At 53.0% G+C, this 12,544-nt stretch overlaps 1 pseudogene; it reads left to right on the forward strand.

Moving 5' to 3' along the window:
* The first annotated feature begins 911 nt into the window (after window positions 1-911).
* Window positions 912-8,953, forward strand: LOC139082253 (serine/threonine/tyrosine-interacting protein pseudogene; annotated as a pseudogene).
* The last annotated feature ends 3,591 nt before the right edge of the window (window positions 8,954-12,544 follow it).

The raw sequence follows: 12,544 nt of genomic DNA on the forward strand, positions 1-12,544 counted from the left end.
TGGAGGCCAGAAGTCCGAAAGCAAGGTGTCACCAGGGCCAGGCTTCCTCCACAGGCTCCAGGGGAGGATCCTTCCTGCCTCTGCCAGCTTCTGGTGATCCCAGGTGTCCCTTGGCTGTGGCCGCGTCCCTCCGTCTCTGCCTCCCGTCCTCACACACCTTCTCCTCTGTCTGTGCCTGTGTCTAAATTCCTCTTTCTTATGAGCACTCCTGTCATTGGATTCAGGACCCATCCTAGTCTGATAGGAGCTCATCTTAAGCTGATGACATCTGAAATGACTCCATTTCCAAACAAGGCCACATCCACAGGTACTGGGGGTTAGGACGTGGGCATATCTTTTAGGGGGACACAACTCAGACCACAACAGCTACAGAGGAACACAGCCACTCCCAAAGCTGTGGGCAGAGCAGTGGTGACCCCTCCCGGAAGCCCCAGGTCAGCCCCCAGGTGAAGAGACGGCCGAGGGGTACCTGGACGGGCAGAGTCATGAGCCAGGCTGGGCCTGATGGCCCTGAGGGAAGGGGGCAGCCATAGCCCACCCCTGGGTGGAGTCAGGATGGGCCAACTGTCTCCTCCACCGCCAGGTTCTCGAAGCAGCTGTGCTGCCGAAGGTGACTCCCACCACGGTCCGGCAGCCTGGAGGGTCCCTGGAGACAGGCCTTCTTCTCCGAGTGGAGCCCTCAGCTCTGCCTGGCCTGGTGACAGCAAAGGATCGCCATGTCCTCATGGTATGAGTCCTCGGAGAGGAAGCTCCCCAGAAGGGGAAGTGGTTCTTACAGGTGCCGGGCATCTGGGCTTGATTCAAATCAGGACAGAGTGACGGGTGTGACTGGACGGGCCCCTGTGTCATCAGGGGCTAACCCCAGGCTCAGAACCCAGTGGTGTAACTTTGAATCACGCTAGAACTCTTGTGTTGCTGGAGAAAGCTGGGTCCATCCGCCCCGCAGCCACCTGCATGGACGCCCTCCCAGCGCGGGGAGCAAATGCAGAAACAGAGGAGCGGCTCCCTCCTTTGACAGAGCCCTGCGTTCCGGTGGTTATTCCAGAGACGAAACAAGGAAACCTCCTAGACAAGGTAATCTCGCTTGGTGATAAAGGCAGTGAGGACGATTTGGCGGGATTAGACCGAGGTCTGGAAAGGCCTCGCTGAACATGTGATGTATGACGAATAACCAGGAGGTGGCAGGCGCAGGCAGATTTGGGGCAGAGCAAAGCCCGGGCCAACCTGCTCTGCTGGCACCTGCTGGGAGCTCACAGGATGGGGAAGAAGGACGGAGAGTGGGGGGTTTCGGGGAGGGGCAGACCACCGGGAACCTGGTCTATTTGGGCATTTGTTAAATGCGACAAGAAGCAGCAATGTCCTGATAAGAACCAGGACCACAGAGGGAGACACAGAGACACAGGGGAGAGGCCAGGTGAGGAAGGGGCAGATGTTGGGGGGATGTGGCCGCAAGCCAAGGGCCGCCAGAGCCCTGGCTGAGAGTGGCAGGGAGGACCTTCTCCTAAGGGCCTCCAGAGGGCGTGTGGCTTCCTGCCACCTGGATGTCAGGCTTCTGCCTCCAGAACCAGAGAGGATAAACTTCTGTTGTGTAAGTCCCCATTTGTGGTCCTCTGTTATGGTGGCCCCAGGACACTTCCGCAGAGACCTTGGAACCTATGTGCTCTGTTCACTGAGAGCAGAAAAAGCACTTCAGGTGGTCTTAGTGATCGGCCTGATCGCCTAAGAAAACCCTGGACGTAACTCCTGGTAGGAGCACACTGTTTAGTGGGCAACGGTTTGTCTGCCCCGAGCTTCTCCCTGGAGGGCCTGTTGCACAGGAGGAACAATGCCACTCCTCTGGGGCTCCCTTCTCAAGAAAAGAGTCTGTTTATAACGGAGTGATTTGCTGGCATTTTCCACCAGGCCAGCTTTCCCCACCACCGTGCTGAGGGGAAGGCCCAGACAAACTGGGTCAAGACGTGTCCCAGGCCCCGCTCCAATAAAGAGATTTATTTATGAGTGCAATAATGCTGAATGTTCTCACTGTCAGTGAAATATCACATTATCTTCACACAGGGATCATTTAAACATTGCTTGAATCCAAACTCAGAGATTTCATCAACGCCTGAGCCTCATGTGCCAACATCACCAGGGCGTCCCTCATCCCCGCCCGGGAGCAGGCAGATGTCCTACAAGTTCCTGCAGAGGCTGCTCTCCGGCCCTGTGTGTGCCCGCCGGGCAGCAGGGCCATGCTGACTAATCACCCATGGGAAGGCTTCGAGGGACGAGAAAGCAATGCATCAGCCACTATTTCACTGGGACCTTTAGAGCAAGAACCAGCAGAAACCAGGTGATGAACGAGCTGGGAAAACATAAGGAAAACACCAGATGAGTCCAAGAGGAATTCGCTTCCTGGAGAAAAGCTCAACCTGTTGGGCCCAAGGTGCTGAAAAGAGTGTCTCCTTGCCAGGGGTCCCCATGCCACAGCCACCTTGGCGTCTCCCTCTGCAACCTGAGAGCAGCTACCAGATGTTTGTTAGGGTGGGAAACACTGAGTCCCTGATGAAGGCCCAGCTTGAGCCATCTTGGTGTGGAAGTCACTGGGCCAGAGTTTTCTAGAACTTGAGACCTTGAAGGGCACCCCACTCTACCTCTCCTTTCGAAGGATCCTACTCTCCGAGGCTGCAGAGCCATGCAGGCATCTAACCAGAACTCCCAGCTGCATGGAACGTTTGAATCTGTTTTGCAATCGTCACCAAGCGCCACGCTGCGTCCAGCTCTTAAAGCCCCTGGGGGCACCGCCCTTTCCATCTAACTCGGCATCCTTCATCCTCACCCCAACACTCACTCAAGGATCAGGGGTGAGGACAGAGTCGGGGGATGGGTTTGGCTCAGGTGCAGCTCACCCGTCCAGACTGCTTTCTCTCTCTCCAGCCTCAGGGTGAATAAGAGGTCGGCAGGATCACAGCCCCCAGAGGCCCCCACTTAATCACCCTAATCCCCAGAGCCTGTGAATCCGATAGGCTACAGAGCACAAGGGGCCTGGCAGATGGGATTAAGTTCAGGATCCCGAGATGAGAGATGATCCTGGATGACCCAGCTGGGTCCAATGTCATCACAGGATCCCACGAGAGGGAGGCAGGAGGTGAGACAGGAAAGAAGATCCATGTTGCTGGCTTTGAAGATGGAGGGAGGAGCCACAAGCCAAGGGATGTAGGCTCCTCTAGAAGCTGGAAAAGGCAAAGCAATGGGTCCTATCCAGAGCCTCCAGAAGGAACCAGCTCCACAGGCATCTTGATTTTAGCCCGGGGAGACCCGTGTTGGGCGTCTGGCCTCCAGACCGCAGATGCTAAGTTTGTGTTCAAGCCGCCAGGTTTGTGGTCATTTGGTACAGCAGCCCCAGGACTCTGAGGAAGTATTTGTGGATTGAGCGGATTTGTATTTCCTTTGAGTTTGATTTCCTGCGACCCTATTCAGTATACTAAGGTGATCAGGTCCAAAGTGTCCACAGCTTGAAGAATTTTCACAGGGGCCCCTGCTACAGAACCAGGACCAGAACACAACCAGGGGGACGCAGAAGGCCTCTCGGGACTTGGCCCATAACATCTTCCTTCAGGCAGGCGAGGGTGGAACAGCATCCCCCCGCCAAATCCACATCCACTTGAAACCTCAGAATGGGACCTTGCGTGGAAATAGGGTCTTTGCGGATGTAACCAAGACAAAATGAAGTCATGCTGGAGTAAGTTAGGCCCTAGATCCAATGACTGGCGTCCTTACAGGGAGAGGGAGATTGGGACCCAGGTACACAGAGGAGAGGAGGCTGTGTGAAGATGGAGGCAGAGATGGAGGGGGGCGGCCACCAGCCCAGGGATGCCTGGAGCCCCCAGGGATGCCTGGAGCCCCCAGGAGCTGGAAGAGGCAGGGAGGACCCTCCCCTGGAGCCTCCAGAGGGAGCGCGGCCCTGCCACACCTGGATTTCAGATTCTGGCCTCCGGAACTGTGGGGGGAGAACTTTCTGATGTGTAAGCCCCCCAGTTTGGGGTTGTTGGTTGCGGCAGCCCCAGAACACTCATACGAGGCACCACTCCCGCCTGCGGTGGAGCCCCACTGATGCTCCCCAGGTTCCGAGCTCCCTGGGAACGTGAGCATACAGCGGCGGCCTTGCTGCAGGCTTCTCTCACCCAACACTGGCTCAGTGGGACTCCTCCGGCGGGCCACGCACAGCTAGTTCATCATCCTCATCACTGCTCATTGTCCTGGCGTGTGACCGCACCACGAGTCCTCCTTTCTACGATTTGTGCACACCTGGGCAGTTCCCGGTTTGGGGTACTGTGACCGGAGCTCCTGGGAACATTCTTGCACACGCCCCTGGTGTGTGTGCACACGCCCCTCAGGTGGATGCACACCCGGGGGGGACTTGCTGAGCCCCAGGCTCTAGCAAGTGCTGCCTAACCATTTCCAGAGGGCTGAACTCATCCCCGGCCCCTCCCCAGCAGGGTAGGAAAATTCAGAACTCCGTGTCCATACTGGATGCCTCACGTTCTCATCGCCAAAAGCAACGAGCATCATTTGCAGGAAAAGGGATGGGAGAGGAGAGGGCACTGAGAAACACCGGGGATCCAGGGGGATTTAATCCCAATGCAATTTTTGCCGCCTGCGGAGTTCTGAAATCTATGTGCAGGGCAGGATTAAACTGGTCCAGATGGTTGGGGTCAGAGAGTTCGGATCCTCTTAGAAGAATTGCTGATCCCCTCCGTGCTGCAGGCGCCCTCAGGATCAACGTGTCAGGTCGCTGGGAGGAGCAGGCTGCCATCTGCAAGGTTTCCAGCGATGGTCCCGAACAACTCACGGGTGATGAGAGACAGGTTTTCCCTCGGAAGGAGCCAAAGAATGGAAGGAGAGCGGACAGAAATGGCTGAGGTGCCCGAGCGCCGTGACTCTCCAGAGCCGAGACCTGCCGCACCCTGGGGCTGGAATGCGACACCCCTGTTTTACCAGCCCCACATCCCCTGGGTCTCCCCCCCAACTTCCGATGTGCACCGCGGTACAGACTCCAGTGAAGACAGAGGAGAGAAACAGCCTTCCGTGCTCCTGAGGTCTCGAGTGATAGCCAGCGTGGCCTCTCTTGGGTGGGCTCCCGGGAGGCACTCTGACACTGAGATGTGATGTGACAGCATAGTGGGGTGGCTCGAGGGGAAGCAGCCACCCAGGGAAGCCGAGGCCCAGTCCTGATGGGGCATCTGGGCCGACAGCGTCGGTGCCAGCTGGGGGCAGCCACCTCCAGAGGAAGGAAACCATCCCTTCTGGGGGCTTCCCCCAGAGGCCACCAGCAAACGTCCCCGGGTCTCACTGAGCCACGTGCCTGTGCTCAAGACGCAGGCCCTTGGAAGAGGGCAGTGCCAATCTGTGCCCCCGGAGTGGGCAGTGGGCCCGGGGACCCTGGAAGGGAAGGCAGATCCCAGAGTGACGATGGGTGTGTCTTGTGGGGAGGGGAGGAGGCCACATCCCTCAACCTTCACCCAGCTAGGGGATGGGTGGGTCCTCTGACCACATCCACTTCTCCGCAGGTAGGAAGACCGAGGCTTAAAGGAGGGAGCAACTTGCTCGGATTCTCCTAGCTGCAGAGTGGTGGGCAGGGTTCCACATAAAAGAGCCCTGTCTGATCCAGGGAGGACTACTCGTCCCCTGTTCTATGGCTTCCACGTAAATGTCTCCAGGGATCTCCAGCATCCAAAATATTCTTACGGATGAGCAAGGACAAGGAAAGCCAATAGGCCATTCACAACTTCCCAATAAACCTCAAGTGCTGGAGAAGTACCACCGTACTCCCTGGTGCCCAGAGAGAGGGCTCTGCGTGGGGGAGAGCAGTCTCGATGCAGGCTGCAGGAAGGGAGGCGAATGGGAGTTAGCAGGCAAGGAGGCAGGGAAAGAGCAGCTCAATGAGGAAGTAGCATGTGCAAAGGCCCTGGGGTGTATCCCAAGCATGGAACATTCTCACAACTAAAAGAAGGCCATCGTGGGCTGGGGAGCAGAGGGAGGGTGGTTCAACAAAAGTTGAAAAAGTTGGCAGGGGGCGGACGTGCATTTAAGGCCCTGGGAACACTTAAGGAGTTGAATCATCATCTCAAATCAATAGGCATTGCATTATGTCCTTCAAATATTTGCTTCTGGCACCTCACTCAGGTTTGCCTAAGTCAAGGATGGAAACAGTGGACAAACGCTGCTCAGGACAGACACCATGTCCTCTCCCCAGGCAACACCCCAGAGGGACAATTCCTTCTTCAGCTCCTCTGGGGGAGGACAGTCCTGTGGCTGCCACACCAGCCTGAACATATGATGCCGCAGCCGTCTGTCTGTCTTCTGGGAACAAGGACCTGTGAAACCTTCCCAGACGCCTTCCTGTGGCCCGTGTGTCGCCTGCCGGCTGCACGTCTCTGGATCTGCCAATCTAGCACATGCTACCCCTGCCCCAGAAAGAGGCAGAGAGCCACTGGCGCCAGTGATCATCCCTGCACACGTTGTCCTTCCATGAATCTGTTCTGGATGTTTCCCTGGACCAAAATACCCCAGTGGTGGTTTGTGCAGCCTCATCTTTCCCTTTACGGAGAGTGGCAGCAGTGGCTCCTCCAGCTCCTTCCCGCCTTCCTAGGGGACGGCATTTCTAGTTCTTTCTGTCTATACCCTAGAACGGAATTTGTCTGGCCCCATGCTTAAGTTCATAACAATCATTTTGTTATTGCCCCTCTGCGCTCTGCATCCTTCTGCACAGGCCACACGGACCCCAGGACCCTGGGAAGGGAGCTGGGGAGCAGGGCTGAGCAGGGCCCCGTGTTCTGTGAGCCTGTTGAAAGTTGTACCGGCCTGTTCCGCAGCCGGGTGGCCTGAGGGGCCTGGAGACCCGGGAGGGAGACGGCAGCAGCATGGCAGCCGGGTGCCAGCCGCCCTGCCCGCGTCTTCCCGGCTGTGGCTGCCACCGGAGCTGCCGGGACCCGTTGGTCCGCCCGTGTTGGCTGTAAGCCTGCTGCCCACCGGCAGCCCTCCGGCCCACGGGTCCTCCTTCCTCCCGCCGCCCCCAGCCCACGGGGCCATGGAGGACGTGAAGCTGGAGTGCCCCGCGCTCCCCCTGTGCCGAGAGGACGCCGAGCTACCTATCCTACAGAAACATGGAATAACCCATATAATATGCACAAGACAAAATATTGAAGCAAACTTCATGAAACCAAACTTTCAACAAGTATTTAGATATTTAGTGTTGGATATTGCAGATAATCCAGTTGAAAATATAATACGTTTTTTCCCCCATGACTAAAGAATTTATTGATGGGAGCTTACAAACTGGAGGAAAGGTTCTTGTCCCTGGAAATGCAGGGATCTCCAGGAGAGATGCATTTGCTTATGTTCAAGAAAGAAGATTTTGTATTAATCCTAATGCTGGATTTGTCCATCAACTTCAGGAATATGAAGCCATCTGCCTAGCAAAATTAACAATACAGATGATGTCACCACTCCAGATAGAAAGGTCATTATCTGTTAGTTCTGGTACCACGGGCAGTTTGAAGAGAACACATGAAGAAGAGATTTTGGAAACATGCCAGCAGCGGCTGCACAGAACAGCTGACTCAAGAGCAATATTACAGAGGATGTGAATCTCTATTTGGGAAGGAGAAAATACTAGAGACAATGATGATGGAAAAACAGTAAAAACACAAGCAGTTTCTTTCCAATTATATGTTGCTTCCAGACATGTTTCTCTGCAACTTGTGGAGCAACATTTTAAGATGTTGGATTTCTGCAATAGATGGCAAATGATGGTTTTACCCTTTTTTCCTTTTCCTTTTTGTTTTTACATCTTACATTTTTATTATAAACCAAGAATTTCGGACTTGCAAAGAGGTATTATTGCGATAACGCACTTTTCATACTTGAAATTTATTTGTATAATATAAAGTTATTACTTTAAGCAAAATGCAAGTTAGGGGGGATTTGTTTATAAAATCTGGGTAATTTATAACAAGAATTTCCTAAAGTTTGCTAAAAATTCATTGTTCTATATATTACATTTTAAAAATAACTTTACAGTTCAGTTTTATGAAGGAGCCTCTTACAGAAACATTAACAAATGCAGGAATCTACCACATTTCTTTTGTAATATAATTCAATAGCATAATTACCTTTTTCTTAAACTTGTTGATCCCTTATTAATAAGCTTTAAATCACATTAGCCAACTATCCTTACTTTAACATGATCCACGTATTGCTTCCTTTCCTATTACCTTCCTAATTTATTCTATCGAGAAAAAAATGTTCAATGAACAACGGAAGATGTTTCGTTTTGTCACAGCAGATGCTCAAAAACAAGGAGTTTTAGATTTTCATGTGACTTTTTTTTTGCATTCTTAAAAGCCAAATGTTGTTAGTTCTTTTTAGAGTTGCTTAGCCCATATTTTTCTTTGTCCAAAATGGTTCTAAACAGAATATAATAAACCAGTGTAGCACTATTTTTTTCCCTAAATGAAGCCCAAATAAGAAAGTGCCTTGCATCATTAAAAAAATAAAATAAAAAATAAATTTTCATACTAAATTAATATGTAGACCAGTGAAAAGCTAACATTTTTCTGTGATTTCTTTTTTTTTAAGTCATAAATTAGTTTAAACTGAAAGTCTGAGGCTTGAAGAAACCTCAGTAAATTATTTGGAATATGGAACATTTACTCCTTCATTTTATGTTGTCTTAATGATTCTGTGAGATTGTTCTGGCTCAGAAGCTTTTCTTTGAAGATGCATGTATTGAGGAATGTGATTTGTGGGAGACGTTAGTGTACTTCAAATTAGCGCTTTAATCAGTTCTTTGCATTGAATTCATCCAAATTTCCCCCATAATTTGCATTAGCGGAGTCACTTTATGGATCCTAAGTTCTCCATAATTTTTATTTACACATATAAAAATTGTTTTAAGGAAAAAAAAAGAAAGAAAGTTGTACCATGTTTCTGCTACCTATTCAAAAATGCACCACTGATGAAAACGATGCGATCGTTCTTCCTGATGAAGGAGGGAGAACCCCAGCAGGGGCTCGGCCTCGGCACAGCTGTGCCACGTTTGCCGTTCACACACTGCTGACCCGAACTGCAAGTCTCTTTCTCTCCGGGCCTCAGTTTCTTCACCTGTAGAATGAAGGCCTGGGCCCTGATGACCTCGGTGCAGCTGTCTGACTTGCCCAGTTTGTGTGTCTAGCTCGTTGTAGCCTGGAGACATGGCTGACTCCTTCACTTCCCTTTGTCACACTGGCAGGTGTCAAATCCCAGCACAAGCCCGGTCATGGCCAAGAGTCACTCAGCGAGAGGGTGGAGGAGTCTGCCCATGCCACTGCCCGAGGCAGTGAGGCAGAGCTGCTGGGTGTGGAGCCCCAAAGGCAAACCCAGCGCAGGCTTCAGAACCTTCTCTTGGGGTGGTACTTAGGTCCCATGAGGTCCTGTGACCCTTCCTCCCAAGGACGCCTTGTCAAGATGAAGCAGAGGCCCAGAGTCAGTGAATCTGGGCTTCAGTGAATCAGTGAATCTGGGCTTCAGTGAATCAGTGAATCTGGGCTTCAGTGAATCCGTGAGTCCAGGCTTCAGTGAATCCATGAATCTGGGCTTCAGTGAATCAGTGAATCTGGGCTTCAGTGAATCAGTGAATCTGGGCTTCAGTGAATCAATGAATCTGGGCTTCAGTGAATCAGTGAGTCCGGGCTTCAGTGAATCAGTGAGTCCGGGCTTCAGTGAATCAGTGAATCTGGGCTTCAGTGAATCAGTGAGTCCAGGCTTCAGTGAATCAGTGAGTCCAGGCTTCAGTGAATCAGTGAGTCTGGGCTTCAGTGAATCCATGAATCTGGGCTTCAGTGAATCAATGAATCTGGGCTTCAGTGAATCAGTGAATCCAGGCTTCAGTGAATCAATGAATCTGGGCTTCAGTGAATCCGTGAGTCCGGGCTTCAGGGAAGCCGTGAGTCCGGGCTTGCTGATGTCTCAGAGGCATCTGGTGCCTAAAGTGCTCTCCCTGCTTGCACTCGAGGCTCCAGCCCTCAGAAGGCAGGAAGCGGGTAGGCTGAGTGACCCTAGGTCCTGTGAACGCACGGATGCTGCCCTACCTTCCCCACCAGCGTGGGAGTCTGCCGAGACAAGAGTTCCTCGTCCCTCCTGTGTCTGCTACGTCGGGGACCCCTGAGCCTCACGTGTGGCTCCCTATGAGCGGGGGTCCCAGGGCCAGAGAGGAAGGGACGCCAGCATCCCTGTCTTCAGATGGGCGGGGTCCTGGGCTCTGCAGGGCAAATCTGGAACACTCGGCAACATCCAGGTGAACGCCAGGCAGCAAAGAGTGGGGGCACACCTAAAAAACTCCTGTGGGAGAGTGCGTGAATCTTATGCGCACGGCACAGCGAATGTCCACTGGCTTGGATCAAAACTCAGAGCAGGGCCAGCGTCCCAGAGAGCGTGCGGACTTCTAAAAGTGAATCCAAAAAGTACTGTTTTTGTAAATGGGTGAAACGTCCACGTGATTCAAAATTCAACAGGAACAAAAGGGTACAAGGTGGAAAAGCTTTTCCTGTCCCATCCGCAGGTAATCAAGGTCGCCACCTGGAGGGACCCGAGGTTACCGGTTTCTGCGAGGCTTTCCCAGAGACCTTCCACATTCGGACAGGGCAATGCTTTTGCAGACTCTTTCTTCCCCATTATTTTTTACTTACTTATTTTATTTTATTATTTTTTTGAGGAAGACTGGCCCTGAGCTAACATCCGTGCCCATCTTCCCCTGTTTTATATGTGGGACACCTGCCACAGCATGGCTTGATAAGCAATGCATAGGTCTGCGCTCGGGATCTGAACCTGTGAACCCCAGGCAGCAGAAGTGAAGTGTGCGAACTTACCTGCTGTGCCACTGGGCCGGCCCCCTGCCCTGCCTTTTAATGGAAATGGTGGCATACTTTGTCTACCTTTCTGTACCTCGCTGTACACACTGTTCTTAAGATGTGTCTTCTACCTTTTTTCTTTATTTTGGGGGGGACAGCTTTATTGAGACATAATTCACTGTGCAATTCATCCACGTCAAGTGTACAAGGCAACAGTTCCTAGTATATTCACAGGGTTGTGCAACCATCACCACGGTCAATTTTAGAAGGTTCTCACACTTCAGGCTATTTTTACTGCTGCATCCATTCTGGTGTCTAATTTCAACCCTGAACGCTCATTACAGTGGGAAGCCACACGTGCATGGGGTTATTGGGTGAACGTCTGTCTCCCCGACTGGACAGGAAGCTCTGGGCAGAGAGGCATGGTGTCCATTTCAGCTTGCCGTAACCGCAGGGTGTGTGGCCAGCAGGATCTCATAACAAACAGAAGGAAGCAAGGCCAGGATCTCCTCATCTATGGCCCTAGGAGGGGTGTCAGCAGTGGGGGAGAGCGGGAGAGGCTACAGGTGTGCCCAGGTGCAGCAGAACAGATGAACCCGTCTTCAGGCAGACAGAGCTGCACTCCACCAAGCCCGCCACCTGGGAAAAGAGCGAAGGCTGAGAACTCCCCTCCTGCTGTGTTCTGCACACAGCCCATGCAGACCACCACCCCCGTATGACCAGAGGACACTCACAATGCCCCCATTTACCTGTGATCCTCAAACTCCCCTTGTGCCTCAGCCGTGATGGGCTGAACTGCTCGTCCCCACTGACCCACTGGAACAAGATGCTCGTTAACCAAACTCTAGGTTGGCTTCTCTCCTTCCCCAGACCCCTGGTCTTGGCCCCTCAGCCCGAACCAGCAGACAGCCCCCGTGGACCAGGTCGGCCTCAGGAAAACCCTTGTCTATCCACTGCCCCACAGGCTGCCCTCACCCTGCCCCAGCCTCCAATCTTTCCCTCAGTTCTGAGGGGGTCTGAAGGAAGACCCCAGGGCCAGTGCCATGTGGGTGTGACTGTGTTCTCCCTACCGAAGGGACACCCTTTGCCTGAGCCCCGAAATGCTTGCACATCTCACGTCAGAGCCGTGTTCTCCCAGCAGTGATGGTCCAGCCCCTCTGCAATAATTCATTCCCATGAACTCTCTCCTTACTCAGTCCAGATCTGGTGTATACTGGACACGTTCCTCCCTGTGGAATTCACAGCCTGACTCCAGGGACCAAGCCGAGCCCAGAAATAAAATAGGAGTGGCTTTAATGGAACAGACGGGGTCTGAAGACTCCACCCCGGTGACTCTTTAAGAGCCATGCAGGGCTGTCCCCAAGGGTGTCCGAAGCCTGGAGAAACGGCGCCACAGCTGGAGGAGCAGGACCAGGGCGGCAGTCACGTCCAGGGACCCATCCCATGGCCCTGGCTGCCCAGAAGGACAAAGCATGGCACTGTGGAAACACGGGGCAGATGTTCACTAACTGGAGAAATCAGCTCTAGGGTGTGTGACACAGTGGGTGCGGCAGAACTCACATGGGGATCAGCAGCCCAGTCTGCACGCTGGGTGGGGAGACCCAGTCCAGCCCTGACCTGCTCCTTGCCCTGGACTTGCCCACACACCTCTTTCCCAACCTCGAGTCTGGAGCTGTCGG

This window comes from Equus przewalskii, chromosome 3 (genome assembly GCF_037783145.1).
Source record: "Equus przewalskii isolate Varuska chromosome 3, EquPr2, whole genome shotgun sequence".
Classification (NCBI taxonomy): domain Eukaryota; kingdom Metazoa; phylum Chordata; class Mammalia; order Perissodactyla; family Equidae; genus Equus; species Equus przewalskii.